Source organism: Anolis carolinensis, chromosome 6 (assembly GCF_035594765.1).
Source record: "Anolis carolinensis isolate JA03-04 chromosome 6, rAnoCar3.1.pri, whole genome shotgun sequence".
Classification (NCBI taxonomy): domain Eukaryota; kingdom Metazoa; phylum Chordata; class Lepidosauria; order Squamata; family Dactyloidae; genus Anolis; species Anolis carolinensis.
The window spans coordinates 75,773,066-75,787,646 of record NC_085846.1 but is presented as its reverse complement, the minus strand read 5'-3'; the positions used below and the strand labels follow the sequence as shown (position 1 = coordinate 75,787,646).

General features: G+C 39.9%; 1 protein-coding gene across 3 annotated transcripts in view; it reads left to right on the top strand.

Annotated features, from left to right (window-relative positions):
• Positions 1-878: 878 nt before the first annotated feature.
• rarb (retinoic acid receptor beta) overlaps positions 879-14,581 on the top strand; it is a 436,563-nt gene continuing 422,860 nt past the window's right edge. The window contains exon 1 of one of the 3 annotated variants that reach the window (XM_062957200.1): positions 879-1,020. The gene's annotated coding sequence lies outside the window, so the exon portion shown is untranslated. Of the gene's footprint in view, positions 1,021-1,241; positions 1,404-14,581 lie in introns of those variants that run through there. The other 2 variants (XM_062957204.1, XM_062957202.1) reach the window with 2 other exon arrangements.

Below are 14,581 nucleotides of genomic sequence, written 5' to 3'. Positions count from 1 at the left end.
ACTTTAAGGGAATAATTAATTTTAATTTTAATCTTTTTATTCTGTATTTGCACAAATACCTAGGAGTGGGTTGGCAGGCTAGTAGGCCGGGATGCTTTGTATCTATACATGGTTTTACTGTATGTATGGGTAAGTGTGTACGTTTTGTATGTTTCATATGTTTTGATATGGTCAAAATTGACTAATCAATAAAGAGTTGTTGTTGTTATGTAGTAATTACTGTATTTACGAATTTAGCATCGAAACATCGCAATGTATTGAAACCACTGACTACTAAAAACATTGACTACTAAAAGGCAGACTGTGTTGGATAATACAGAAATTGGATGGGCGATGGTTGGATAAGCGAGACTCTAGAATGTTTTCAATTGATTTTTCTGCCTTTTAACTTGTGTTGTTGGGCTTGTCCCCATCTGAGACGCCCTGAGTCCCTTCGGGGAGATGGAGGCGGGATACAAAAATAAAGTTATTATTATTATTATTGGATGGGAATAGAAGGATCTGAAATCAGAAAACATTTGTGACATCATTTTAGAGAAGGAAAGTTCAGCCTTTGGTATGGTCAAACTTGGTCCCTCCAGGTGTTTTGGGCTTCAACTCTCAGCCTTCCTAACAGCCTCAGGCCCTTTCCTTTTCCCCCTCAGCCGCTTAAGCGGCTGAGGGGGAAAAGGAAGGGGCCTGAGGCTGTTAGGAAGGCTGGGAGTTGAAGACCAAAACACCTGGAGGGACCAAGTTTAACCATGCACGCCTGACCTAGATTCTAGACACTCCTAGTCCCAAGCACTCGACCTGCACGTGGCCTTCTCTCTCCTCCGTCCAAGCCTGCTCCCATCCCGAGGCCGGAGCTCCATAGAGAAGCACGGAGGCTGCTCCTACTGTCAGAAGGAAGAGGAGGGGGCGTGGCGTCCGGGGTTTCCTCGGAGCCGCGGTGTCATTTCTTGGCGGCGAAAGAGGCGGCCAAGCGCCGCTCGTCAGGCAGCGAGAACAGCAGCCGGAGGAAGAGGAAGCCCCGCTCCTGAGGTAAAAAGCCCCGTCGCCCTTGTGGCTGCACGGCATGCTATGGGCGCGTGATAGACATACATATGGCATACAGCGCTGGGTTAAGTTCAAGCAGCAGCAGCAGCGGGTTGACGCTCCCCTTTCCTGAGGTGCTGAGGTAGTGTTAAGCCTGGCTTTGTGAGGGAAAAGGATCCTCCTTGGCTTCGTTTCTTTTGAGAAGGGTCCGTGCAAAGGAGTGGGACCTGCTTTGGCGCCTCTGGCGAAGTCGAAAAAGAGGCAAAGCAGGCGGGGAAAGCGCGTCCGAGCCACGAAGGGAGGCAGGTTGAGGAGCGCCATGCTTTCCCGCCTTCTCTTGTCGCCTTTTGGAGCAGCAGCGAAAATGGAAAAAAAAAAGTTTTCCAAAGGTGTGTTTGTGTTGGAGGTCAGGCGCAGGAATCGCGTAGTATTCAGACTTATCAATTCCCAGTGTTTAGATAGACCTTTTTTATGTCTCTGGTGTATGTATGTATATATACGGCACTCCATGCAGTCATGCCGGCCACATGACCTTGGAGGTGTCTACGGACAACGCCGACTCTTAGGCTTAGAAATGGAGATGAGCACCAACCCCCAGAGTCAGACATGACTGGACTTAACGCCAGGGGTAACCTTTACCTTTGTATACACACACACATACATCCACCAGAGTCATAAAAGAGATCTATCTGAACACTGGGTATATATAATGTTTCATCTATGTGCATAATGGAGATAAAATGTAAACATATACAGTAGAGTCTCACTTATCCAACGTTCTGGATTATCCAAGCCATTTTTGTAGTCAATGTTTTCAATACATTGTGATATTTTGGTGCTAAATTCGTAAATACAATAATTACTGCATAACATTACTGTATATTGAACTACTTTTTCTGTCAAATTTGTTGTATAACATGATGTTTTGGTGCTTAATTTGTAAAATCATAACCTAATTTGATGTTTAATAGGCTTTTTCTTAATCCCTCCTTATTATCCAACATATTCGCTTATCCAACATTCTGCCAGCCCGTTTATGTTGGATAAGTGAGACTCTACTGTATATATCTATATCTATATCTATCTATATATATATAATGTTTCATCTATGTGCATAATGGAGATAGAATGTAAACATACAAGTAAACATAAACATATTTATGTTTCATTTATGTACATAGGGGAGTTAGAATATAAACATAGAAACACACACATATACACACACACAGACATATACATATACATACACACATACATATACATATATATGTTTCTATGTTTATATTCTAACTATGTTTATATTCTAATTTATGTACCTAGGGGAGTTAGAATATAAACATAGAAACACACACATATATACACACACATATACATATATATACACACATACATATACATACACACACCTATACTTATATATGTTTCAATGTTTATATTCTAACTCCCCTATGTACATAAATGAAACATAAATATGTTTATGTTTACTTGTATATGTTTACATTCTATCTCCATTATGCACATAGATGAAACATTATATATATATATATATATACACACACACACACACACACACTCGTGGCATGTCTCCAAGACTAGTGGAGTCAGAAAGCATCAGAGATGTGTTGGATTTTAGATTGTTTCTTCCTCAGCATTTTGGGATTCCCATATTTGCACCTGTGTACATCATGGAGATAAAATGTAAACATATAAACATGTATTTATATTTCATCAATGTACATAATGGAGATCAAATGTAACACTAAACATGTATTTATGTTTCATCTATGTACATCATGGAGATAGAATGTAAATGTAAACATATAAGTAAAGATAAACATATATTTATGTTTCATCTATGTACATAGTGGAGATGTAAACATATAAACACATGTACCCATATTTACATCTATGTACATAATGGAAATAGAATGTAAACATATAAATATATGCAAGCAAACATAAATATACATTTATGTTTAATCTGTGTACATAGCTGAGATAGAATATAAATATAGAAGTATACAAGTAAACATAGAAATATACCATGTTCCATCTATGTACATAGTGGAGTTAGAATGTAAACATAATCATATATTTATGTTTCATCTATGTACATAATGGAGTTAGAATGTAAACATATAAACATATATACCCATATTTCTATCTATGTATGCAATGGAGATAGAATTGAAACATATAAACATATACTGTATACCCATATTTGCCTCTATGTACATAATGGAAATAGAATGTAAACATATAAACATATATTTATGTTTCATCTATGTACATAAAGGAGATGGAATCTTGGAATTGGGACCCAAGTTAAAATATGAAATTCATTTATACATACACATAGCCTAATTTTATACACAATAGTATATGCATGAAACAAAAGTTTGTGCACATTGAGCCACTAGAGAGCAAAGGTATTGGTATTTCACCTATTTGCAGTTTGTACATAATGGAGATAAAATGCAAACATTAAAACATGTATTTATGTTTCATCTATGTACATAAAGGAGATGAAATATTAGAGATAGGACTCATGATGCTCCAATTTATGCATTTTATTTACTTTATTTTTAGCCCACCTTTCTCTTGGTACCGGGACTCAGGGCAGCTAGAAATAAATATAACAATAAATGCATTAAGATATGAGTATCAAATTAAAAAACAGTTAAATCCTTTGTGTCATTAAGTCATTAAACATAAAGACATCCAAACCATTACGAATCCACCCCTATCCCTAGCTACACTGCAAACCAGGATGAGTTTGGAAAGTAGTTCAGTTAAAAGTTTGGTGTTGGTTCAAGTTCATGTGGCTTCATTGGGACATCAGACAAAAGGGGACGTCTCTCTCTCTCTCCCCCCCCCCCCCCCCTTTATATTTTTTACTCTTTCTTTGTGCGCCCCTAAGGTTTGCAAACTGCCTGGGTGCCTAATGGGCAGTGAAGCAGCCGGAATCAATCAAAATGATGAAAGAGTTAACCTGAAGGAAAAGGGTCACAGCGTAGAAGGAATTGGGACACTGTTATTTTTAGCTGTTGTCAGCAAAATAAGGAGGCGGAGTATTGAGTGAACATATGTATGTATATATAGGAGATATGTGTATGTATGGGAATGAGTTCACTTTTTGCGGCTTGTCAAAGTTGGAGGAACAGAGGTGACAAAATAGAACACCTGGCAACTAGACAAAACTGTTGATAGGACTTAAGGATAAAGCATTGCAGTAAAAATATAGGATAGATTGGCAATTTGGAGCAACTTCCTTTTTGAATAGCAGAATGACTTCTGAGAAGTGCTAAAACCAGATTGAAAGACTTTTATCTCATTGATGGGTTGAGATAATCTCCTGCAACAAATGTCTCTCTTGCACCTTTTGTCCCTGTGCTGCTTTTGAGCATCAGGACAGAAGTGAAAAAAACATGGCCAAGCAGTTAAAAACTATCTGAACGGAAGCCTTTCTTTTTGTAAATGAAGCTTTAAACAGGATTAAATGGCTTGTGTAACTGCTGAGTGCTGCTTAAAGGACTGGTGAAGCAATAATATAGCTGGCCAGAAAGCAAAGTAAAAATAATTGTAACAAGAAAATGAAAGCTTTATAAGGACTTCAGTAATGAACACATAATAATTGATGATACGAGGCTGTAATTATTTTCGTATTTACCCCATTAATGATAGTAATTTAACGTTAATGCCCTGGTATTTTATTCCTTCTCATTTGCAGACAAAAGCACATCTGAGACATCATCAGGGAGTAATTTGATAATCTAAAGTCATGAATAGAAAACACTAAACTATGCTCACAAGTCTGACAACGTAAAGCGGGGAACAAAATAACCTCATTTGATGCTTATTATCTGTCTTTTATAATTCTGTTTACCATCATTTGCATAAATGCATAGCAAAATTGTGTACTAACCCCATTTCTATGGATAAAGGAAACTTTGATGCTCACAGATTTGTTCTTAGACTAATAAACATTTCCTTGGAAAGCCAGTCAAAAAAACATACTTTTAGATTAGGTTGAACATTTTTATGGAAGAGTATTCAGCCAGAATACAAATTTGATCTTCCCAAGAGCATCTGTGTAGCCAATTTGAACCAGCTTCTGATTGAGATGAAATCAGGGACTTCCTTCTGGCCTTTCTCTATTCACTTCGCAAAAGGCAAAGGGAGTTTTATTACTTAAGGTATGTACCAATTGTCTTTTTGGTTATTGATCTTAATCACTTTAATTTTTAGATGAAGATTAGACGTATATAATAGTGGTGTTCAAACTCCGGTCTACTGTTTTAGTTATTTGAAATTAAGGATAGTAGGTGCATGTCACGTTTTTAAAATAAAAAAACACAAATGGGAAATATTTATCTATGATAAATGCACCCATTCTTTTGTTCTCCCATGTACTGAGATTGTAACATAGTTTGGCTGGTGTGGATTTTGGTAAGTTGTAAGGGAGCAATGAATATAAATTTGACTCTATTTCATTTATGTTATATCTTTCTCCTTACACAACATGTAACATTGAGATAGCTGAACACAACATTAACAAAAAACTGGTGTAATAGTATTCTCATTTTTGTGTTTTAGAACACCATCTGTGAAATGATGCAGCTTTTCCAGTGTCACAGAGCTGTATTTCATGAAGAATACCTATGTCATTCATTAGATGAAACTGGTTTCTGTGGATTTATATTGTAGCATGTCTGATCACAAAAAAATGATAGGCCAAGGGTTAGTTAAAAGGCCTGATTTCCAATTAGAGTCAGATTGAAGACCATTGAATCCTTTTTGCATGTGAATGCTTAGGTATGCATGAAGAGAAAAGTAGTCCATCTATCTGTGCTGAGAACTTGGAAATAATGTGTTACAAGTAAAAGCACTATATGTTAACATGTTACTGAGAGGAGTGTAATGATATAATAAAATATGCCAGAACTCATATAGAGACAGCTGCACATGTGTAGGACTCATGTATGCGTCCCTGACACATGCAGATGTCTTTTTTAAAAGCACTGTGGAAGATGGTATTTGTGTCTTCTCCAAGCATCACCTAAAGCCCCCTTCCAACCTGTTTTAAAGCCCTGAAGATGTATCATACAGCCTTTCCATGGTGCTGTGGGAATAGACAGCATCAGAAAACCATCTCACCCTCACTGCTGGCATGCAGAGACTTCCAAAGGACCCTGGTGGATCTCAGTGCTGATGTCATCATTGTGTATAACTGTAGGGAGGGTTGTCGGACCTTCAGTCTTGCCTGCTCACATTTTACCATGTGAGGCAATTTAGGGCCTTTAAAGTAGGTGTGAGGGGTAGTATAGGGGTCAGTATAGTGTAAGGTCCACATGTGGATTGTTACATTGTGCTGGTATTTTGAATTCAGGCCAGTTTCAGATAATGTTAAGAGCTTCCCTTTTGAGATGTCTTTTTCCATTTTAACTGCCATGGCAACATCCTGCGGAATACTGGGATTTGTAGTTTATGGAGGAATATTTCGAATTCTCAGCCAGGGGGCTTGAATACCTCACCAAACTACAAGCCAGTTGTGGAATGACAATACTGCAATTGTGTAGTATGAAAAACTCAGGATTTTACATGTCAGCACCACACATACGACGTCATAGGCATCACTGAAACCTGGTGGGATGACTCCCATCACTGGAATGTAGCCATTGAGGGCTATAACCTCTTTCACAGAAATAGAACAAAGGGGAGAGGAGGGGGAGTAGCTTTATATGTAAAAAACAGTTACGTTGCAGAAGAAATGCAAGAGTGTAATCTGGGAAACCAGCTTGAAAGCATCTGGATAAGAATCAAGGGGACCAGGACTCAAAAAGATCTCGTCGTGGGTGTCTACTACAGACCTCCGAACCAGGATATAGAACTTGATGAAGCCTTTTGTCAACAGCTGACCAAACAGGCACAAAGAAGAGATGTAGTAGTCATGGGCGACTTCAACTATCCTGATATCTGCTGGAAAACAAACTCGGCCAAGAGCACAAAGTCCAACAAATTCCTCACTTGCCTTGCAGACAATTCTATGGTCCAGAAGGTAGAGGAGGCAACAAGGGGATCAGCAACTCTTGATTTAATTTTAACAAATGTGGAAGACCTGATCAATACAGTAGAAGTCGTTGGAACCTTAGGGGCAAGTGACCATGTGCTCCTGCAGTTTGTGATACAATGGAAGGCTGAAACTAAGACAAGTCAAACACGCATTCTGGACTTTAAGAGAGTTGACTTCCAAAAAATGAAGGAAATACTGAGCAGCATTCCATTGACGCCAATATTAAAAGACAAGGGAGTTAACGATGGATGGGAGTTTTTTAAAAGTGAAATACTCAAGGCGCAAATGCAAACAGTGCCAACAAAGAAAAAAAAATGGCACATGCGAAGAAGCCAGAATGGATGTCCAAAGAACTTCTAACTGGGCTAAGATTCAAAAGAGACATGCACAAGAAGTGGAAAAGGGGAGAAATCACCAAAGAAGAATTCAAACGTATAGCCAACTCCTGTAGGGAAAAGGTTAGCAAGGCTAAAGCGCAAAATAATAATAATAATAATAATAATAATAATAATAATAATAATTTTATTCTTGTATCCCGCCCCATCTCCCCGTAGGGACTCGGGGCGGCTCACATGGGGCCTTGCCCAACATCACAATATAAAAACAAATCAAAACACATAAATTTACAACAATAAATCAACAATATCAGTAAAACCATCATAAAAACAATATTGCAGGAAAAAGCGTTAAAAACAGATATAAAACACAAGTCTAGGCCAAAGGGCGAATGTGTCAAATCAGGGGGAGGTAGTTACGTAATTGACATAGTCATTAAAGTACTAGAAATGACAATAATGACAATAAGAAGGCGAATCAGTGGGTCTATTATTATGTAGGCAGACAACTTGAACCAACAGAATTCACTCATCAAAGGCTTTCCGGAAAAGCCAGGTTTTCAGGTTCTTCCGGAAGGAGAGGAGGGTGGGGGCCAGCCTAATCTCCCTAGGGAGCAAGTTCCAAAGCTGGGGGGCCACGACAGAGAAGGCCCTCTCTCCCGTCCCCACCAACCGCACCTGCGAGGGTGGTGGAAGCGAGAGAAGGGCCTCCCCCGACGAGCGAAGAGATTGTGCGGGTTCGTAGGGGGAAATGCGGTCTCTAAGGTAGGCGGATCCCAAACCGTTTAGGGCTTTGTAGGTAAGAACCTGCACCTTGAATTGGGCTCGGAAGGTAAATGGCAGCCAGTGGAGCTCCTTAAACAGAGGCGTTGAACGTGCCCTGTAATTTGCTCCAGTTAGAAACCTGGCTGCCGAGCGTTGTACTAGTTGCAATTTCCGAGCCGTCTTCAAAGGCAGCCCCATGTAGAGCGCATTGCAATAGTCCAGTCTAGAGGTAACTAAGGCATGGACCACCATGGTCAGATCAGACTTCTCGAGGTATGGTCGCAGCTGGTGCACAAGTTTTAATTGTGCAAAGGCCCTCCCGGCCACGGCTGACACCTGAGCCTCAAGAGTCAGCCCCGAATCCAGGAGGACCCCCAAGCTATGGACCTGCGCCTTCAGGGGGAGTGCGACCCCGTCAAAATGAGCTCAGGCTTGCCAGGGACATTAAAAACAACAAAAAAGGCTTTTTTGCTTACGTTGGTAGAAAAAGGAAGAAAAAGGAGGCGATAGGGCCTCTGCGAGGAGAAGATGGGGTGATGGCGACAGGGGACAGGGAAAAGGCAGAACTGCTTAATGCCTTCTTTGCCTCGGTCTTCTCACAAAAAGAAAGCCATCTTCAACCTCAGCAACATGAAATGGACGAAGAATTTGGGGAAATCCAACCCCAATTAGGGAAACAAGTTGTCCAGGAACACCTGGCCACTCTAAACGAATTCAAGTCGCCAGGGCCAGATCAACTACATCCAAGAGTACTGAAGGAACTAGCGGAAGTTATTTCAGAACCACTGGCAATCATATTTGAGAGTTCTTGGAGAACGGGAGAAGTCCCAGCAGATTGGAGGAGGGCAAATGTGGTCCCTATCTTCAAGAAGGGAAAAAAGAACGACCCAAACAATTACCGTCCGGCCAGCCTCACATCGATACCAGGCAAAATTCTGGAAAAGATCATTAAGGAGGTGGTCTGCAAACACTTAGAAACAGATGCAGTCATTGCTAATAGTCAACACGGATTTACCAAAAACAAGTCATGCCAGACTAATCTGATCTCTTTTTTCGACAGAGTTACGAGTTGGGTCGATACAGGGAAGGACGTGGATGTAGCGTACCTGGATTTCAGTAAGGCCTTCGACAAAGTCCCTCACAACCTTCTGTCAAACAAACTAGTAAAATGTGGGCTAGACAAAACTACAGTTAGGTGGATCTGTAATTGGCTAAGCGAACGAACCCAAAGGGTGCTCACCAATGCGTCATCTTCATCTTGGAAAGAAGTCACAAGTGGAGTGCCGCAGGGTTCTGTCCTGGGCCCGGTTCTGTTCAACATCTTTATTAATGACTTAGATGAAGGGTTAGAAGGCACGATCATCAAGTTTGCAGATGACACCAAACTGGGAGGGATAGCCAACACTCCAGAAGAAAGGAGCAGAATTCAAAACTATCTTGACAGACTAGAGAGATGGGCTGAAACTAACAAAATGAAGTTCAACAGGGACAAATGCAAGATACTTCACTTCGGCAGAAAAAATGGAATGCAAAGATACAGAATGGGGGACACCTGGCTAGACAGCAGTACATGTGAAAAAGATCTTGGAGTCCTTGTGGACAACAAGTTAAACATGAGCCAGCAATGTGATGCGGCTGCTAAGAAAGCCAACGGGATTCTGGCCTGCATCAATAGGGGAATAGCATCTAGATCCAGGGAAGTCATGCTCCCCCTCTATTCTGCCTTGGTCAGACCACACCTGGAATACTGTGTCCAATTCTGGGCAACACAGTTGAAGGGAGATGTTGACAAGCTGGAAAGCGTCCAGAGGAGGGCAACTAAAATGATCAAAGGTCTGGAGAACAAGCCCTATGAGGAGTGGCTTAAAGAACTGGGCATGTTTAGCCTGCAGAAGAGAAGGCTGAGAGGAGACATGATAGCCATGTACAAATATGTGAGGGGAAGTCATAGGGAGGAGGGAGCAAGCTTGTTTTCTGCTGCACTGCAGACTAGGACACGGAACAATGGCTTCAAACTACAGGAAAAGAGATTCCACGTGAACATTAGGAAGAACTTCCTCACAGTGAGGGCTGTTCGGCAGTGGAACTCTCTCCCCCGGACTGTGGCGGAGGCTCCTTCTGTGGAGGCTTTTAAACAGAGGCTGGATGGCCATCTGTTGGGGGTACTATGAATGCGATTTCCTGCTTCTTGGCAGGGGGTTGGACTGGATGGCCCATGAGGTCTCTTCCAACTCTACCATTCTATGATTCTATGATTCTATGTCTGAGAGCAACAGGTTAGTTTAGAATATTCTGTGGGGTCCTCAAGCTCTGCCCTACTATAGATGCCAATAGGGTGATCTGGGGAACTAGGCAGGTTGACACAACTTCTAGCTTGTTATTAGTAGGCACATCTGCAATGACACTATAATGCAGCTTGGAACTGGTCAGGCCAGGAAGATGATATTAATCATGGAAGGTGCTGTGCTTTTTTTTCTATTTTCTGCAGAGATGTACATCAACCTTCCATGGGCATATGGGGTTAAAAAAAGAGGGAAGTGACAGTTAAGAGGGGAAGTTATCCATTACCCCTGTCATGGGGTCGATTAGACCCTTGCTGCCTAGCCATGCCATTGGGGCAGTTTTCAGCATGGATTTCATGATGTGCTTCAGCAGGATGGGTATCTATCTGCAATGCACTCTGCATTTTGTTCTGGATCTGGGATACACTGCTGCAGTGCATTAAAAGGGCTGAACTCAGAATGTTCTGCAACTTTTAAAAATGTATTGTATACTCCTAATACAGCAGCAAATATTGGGGGCATGAGCCCCCCACCCCCGGTTTTGAGAAGGCTTGAAGCTCATTATAGTGTCAGTGTAGATAAGACCAGTGTCTGAAGCAGTGTTCTCATTTTTTTTAAAAAAAAGATAGGCCTTCCTATGGCTACTGATACCATTGCTAATTGCTTGAAAAGTTCTTATGTGTTCTCAAGTATTCTGCTGTCTTAGAAGATTGAGATGGGTTGTTGACCACTAATCCTCTCTGATTTTTTGGAGAAGACATTGATTTTAGTGACATTGGCCTCTTCTACACTGCCATATGTAGTGTGACAGCTAACAGGGAGCTCTGGCATGGGCTGGTCCATGAGGTCACGAAGAGTCGGAAGCGACTGAATGAATAAACAACAGCAATACACTACCATATTATTATCAAATCAGATAATCCACATTATCTGCTTTGATTATATGGGTCTACACTGCCATATAATTCATTTCAAAGCAGATAATATGGATTTTATCTGGAAGTGTAGAAAGGGCTATATATTCTATCAGGGTAACCTGGAATTGTGGCAGTACTCTTTGAGTAAAACTTTTGACACTGAACTATTACAAACAGGGCTGGAAGTAGTATTTCTTTGATATTTCTTTTTTGATTGGGGAAAATGTTTCTTGGTTCTTGGGAATCCTCATCAGGAAGAATACCAGCTATTGCAAGGCTATTGTGAGAATCTGCACTTCAGAAAGTATTGATTTGCATAGAAATACATGTGATTTTTCTGCTCAGAAATGTGTTTCTACAAAGAAAGTGTATTCCTGTACAGAAGGTGGGAGTGTACTCTCTGAACGAAAGGTGTATTCTTACATAATAAATATATTTTCTCCCCCCAAAAAACCCAATGTGTATTTCTGAAAAGAAAATGCATTTCTGCATATAACTTTTTTCTGCACAGGACCCACATGTATACCTGTTTTAAAAAAACATGTTTTTTGCACAGAAAATGTGTTTCTGCATAGAAAAAAACACATACATTTCCAGAAGCACAGACAACTGTCAGGAAATGTACAGAAATCTTTGTGTTCTCATCCAATGGAGACAATACTGCAGAAGGCTACTTGCAAACTGCAGCAAATTTCTAGGCCTTAATTCTCATTGCTTGACACTAAGGGCCTTGCTATACATGAAAATTAAGTTGCACGACAACATAAGAATCCTGTTTTCTTTTAATATACTGGTTCAGTTCTTAATAACTTCTTTGTAGGAGATGATTACAAGAAGTCTGCCGTAAACCTGCATGATTATAAATGGATGGTACTTTGCTGTAACATTAGAGGCGATTATAATATTAATTCACTAAATAAAACAGACATAAACAAGAATAATTGTTTTCTAGAAAACATCAAAGGAAACTCTTAGGAAGCTATAGATCTTTTGTTCTTAATGGGGTTAAATGCAGAACATTACATGGCTACTTTATAAAAACATAAATGTTTTTAGTCTCAGTATTAGCTGATGTGTGCAGAAATCTATAACATGCATACAAGAAAAGAAGCAAAGTTGAACAGGCCAATTGTACTCAAACTATGTGTATTTAGAGAATCATAATATTTCACTCAGTAGCCATGTTCATAATGGTTTTGTTGCAGCTAGCACATCTTCCATGTCTAAAAGAAAAAAAGCTTGAATTGTTTGCCAAAGAACCAGAATGCTAGTATAATAGCCCACTGTTTCGGAGAAGTCTGTTAATAAATTTATAGACATTATGTGACTATATAGTCAGCCCCTCACATTTGTAGGTATGACTTCTACAGATTTGATTAGTCACAGATTTGGTTAAAGCTTTCTTTCTAGCAATCCCTAGGTCCTCCAGTGTGACTTTGTTGTCAGTGTCTGCCAGATGTTGATGATAGCATCACACTGAAAGATTTAGGAATTCGTAGATAGAATATATTTTAAAGAATCTTTAAGGCTGGATCTACGCTGCCCTATATTTCAGGATCTTATCCCAGATTATCTGTTTATCCCAGATTATCTGGCAGTGTAGAGTCACATAATCCAGTTCAAAGCAGATAATCTGGGATCAGATCTTGGAATATAGGGTGGTGTAGGTCCAGCCTAGGTTCTCTATTGAAACTATATGGTCATTCTCTACTGGAAGGTAACTATAGAGTCATATTGAAGAATCTAGAGATTTCTATAGAGGTGTTCTCTCAGGGCCCTTCCACACAGCCATATAACCCATATAAAGGCAGAAAATCTCACAATATCTGATTTGAACTGGTTATCTGAGCCCACACTACTATATATTTCAGTTCAAAGCAGGTAATGTGGGTTATTATTCAGCTATGTGGAATTGGCCTCAGGTACAAAAAATAAAATAAAAAATAGAATTTTAAACATTCGTAGTTTTTCTACTTTCATTGAGGCTCTGCATGCCTAACACCTGCGAACATGGATGACTGACTGTTTTTCAGTTTCAATAACATTAAAACTTACAGCAGTGTTGTTAGTGATAAACACATGCAAAAATTTCAACTGTTCTCCCCATACTCTTTCTGTATTCCATCATTGCTATGTGTCATTGAATTTGAATTTGGCAGAACAACACAAAGAAAGGAAACTGCCAGTGATATGATAAGCACAGAGTCAAGTTGGATAGTTTATTTGGTTGCTTCTTTTGTTACACTAGTATGCTGTCTATTCAGTACAAATCATGTCCGTGTATATCCCTAGCTGTGGACTGTTGAATCCGTGGATACAGAATCTGTAGGTACGGAGGGACAACTGTATTTTACTCATTTCCTTGCTCCACTGTGACTCTTTATCTCCCTTCAACAGCCAGTTAGTATTTCATGCATGCTGAACAGTCTTTCTCCTCACTGGGCTGTTTTTAAAAGATGCTTCTTTTCAAATAATATATTTTCCTCATAATTTGTAAGCATTTCTTTCAACTTTGACATTCCCTCAAGCCTGTTAATACCTTACTCTTTTGCATTTTGGATTGTATCATTTAAGGGCTGATACTTGGGGAATTGAGCTCACAATTTGTATGTATTATTCTCATATCTATTAATCATAAACTTTTCTTAACCTACTTGAATATCATAGACACATATGCATTTCATAGAGAAGACCCTTTAAAAGCAATTGAGGAACCAGAATATAATGTAGAATATGTGTGATCATTGCTGTTACCATAGATATCCATAGGTAGCAATTGTTAAAAAGTGCCACAATATTTTCCAGTCTAGGGCTTAAAGAATTGTAGTATAAAGGATACTAGCATTTTCTGGCTTTTGAATTCCTATTTTCATATGCTTTCACAATTCTAGAAGTTCTTAGGGTATGTGTGTGTGTGTGTGTGGGGGGGGGGTGTAAATGACCTTGGAGGGCCGCATCCGGCCCACAGGAATTAGTTTGGGGGCCCTTCCCCAGTCCCTGACTGGAGTTGTGGTGATTTTTCCAATCACTCTCCAAAACTGTCTGTTCTAACAGTGGGTGCATCTACACTGTTGAATTGATGTAGTTTGATACCACTTTAACTGCCATGGCTCAATGTTGAATCATGGGAGCTGCAGTTTTACAAGCCTTTCTCTGACAAATATCGCTGGTGCCTTATCACATTATAACTTCCAT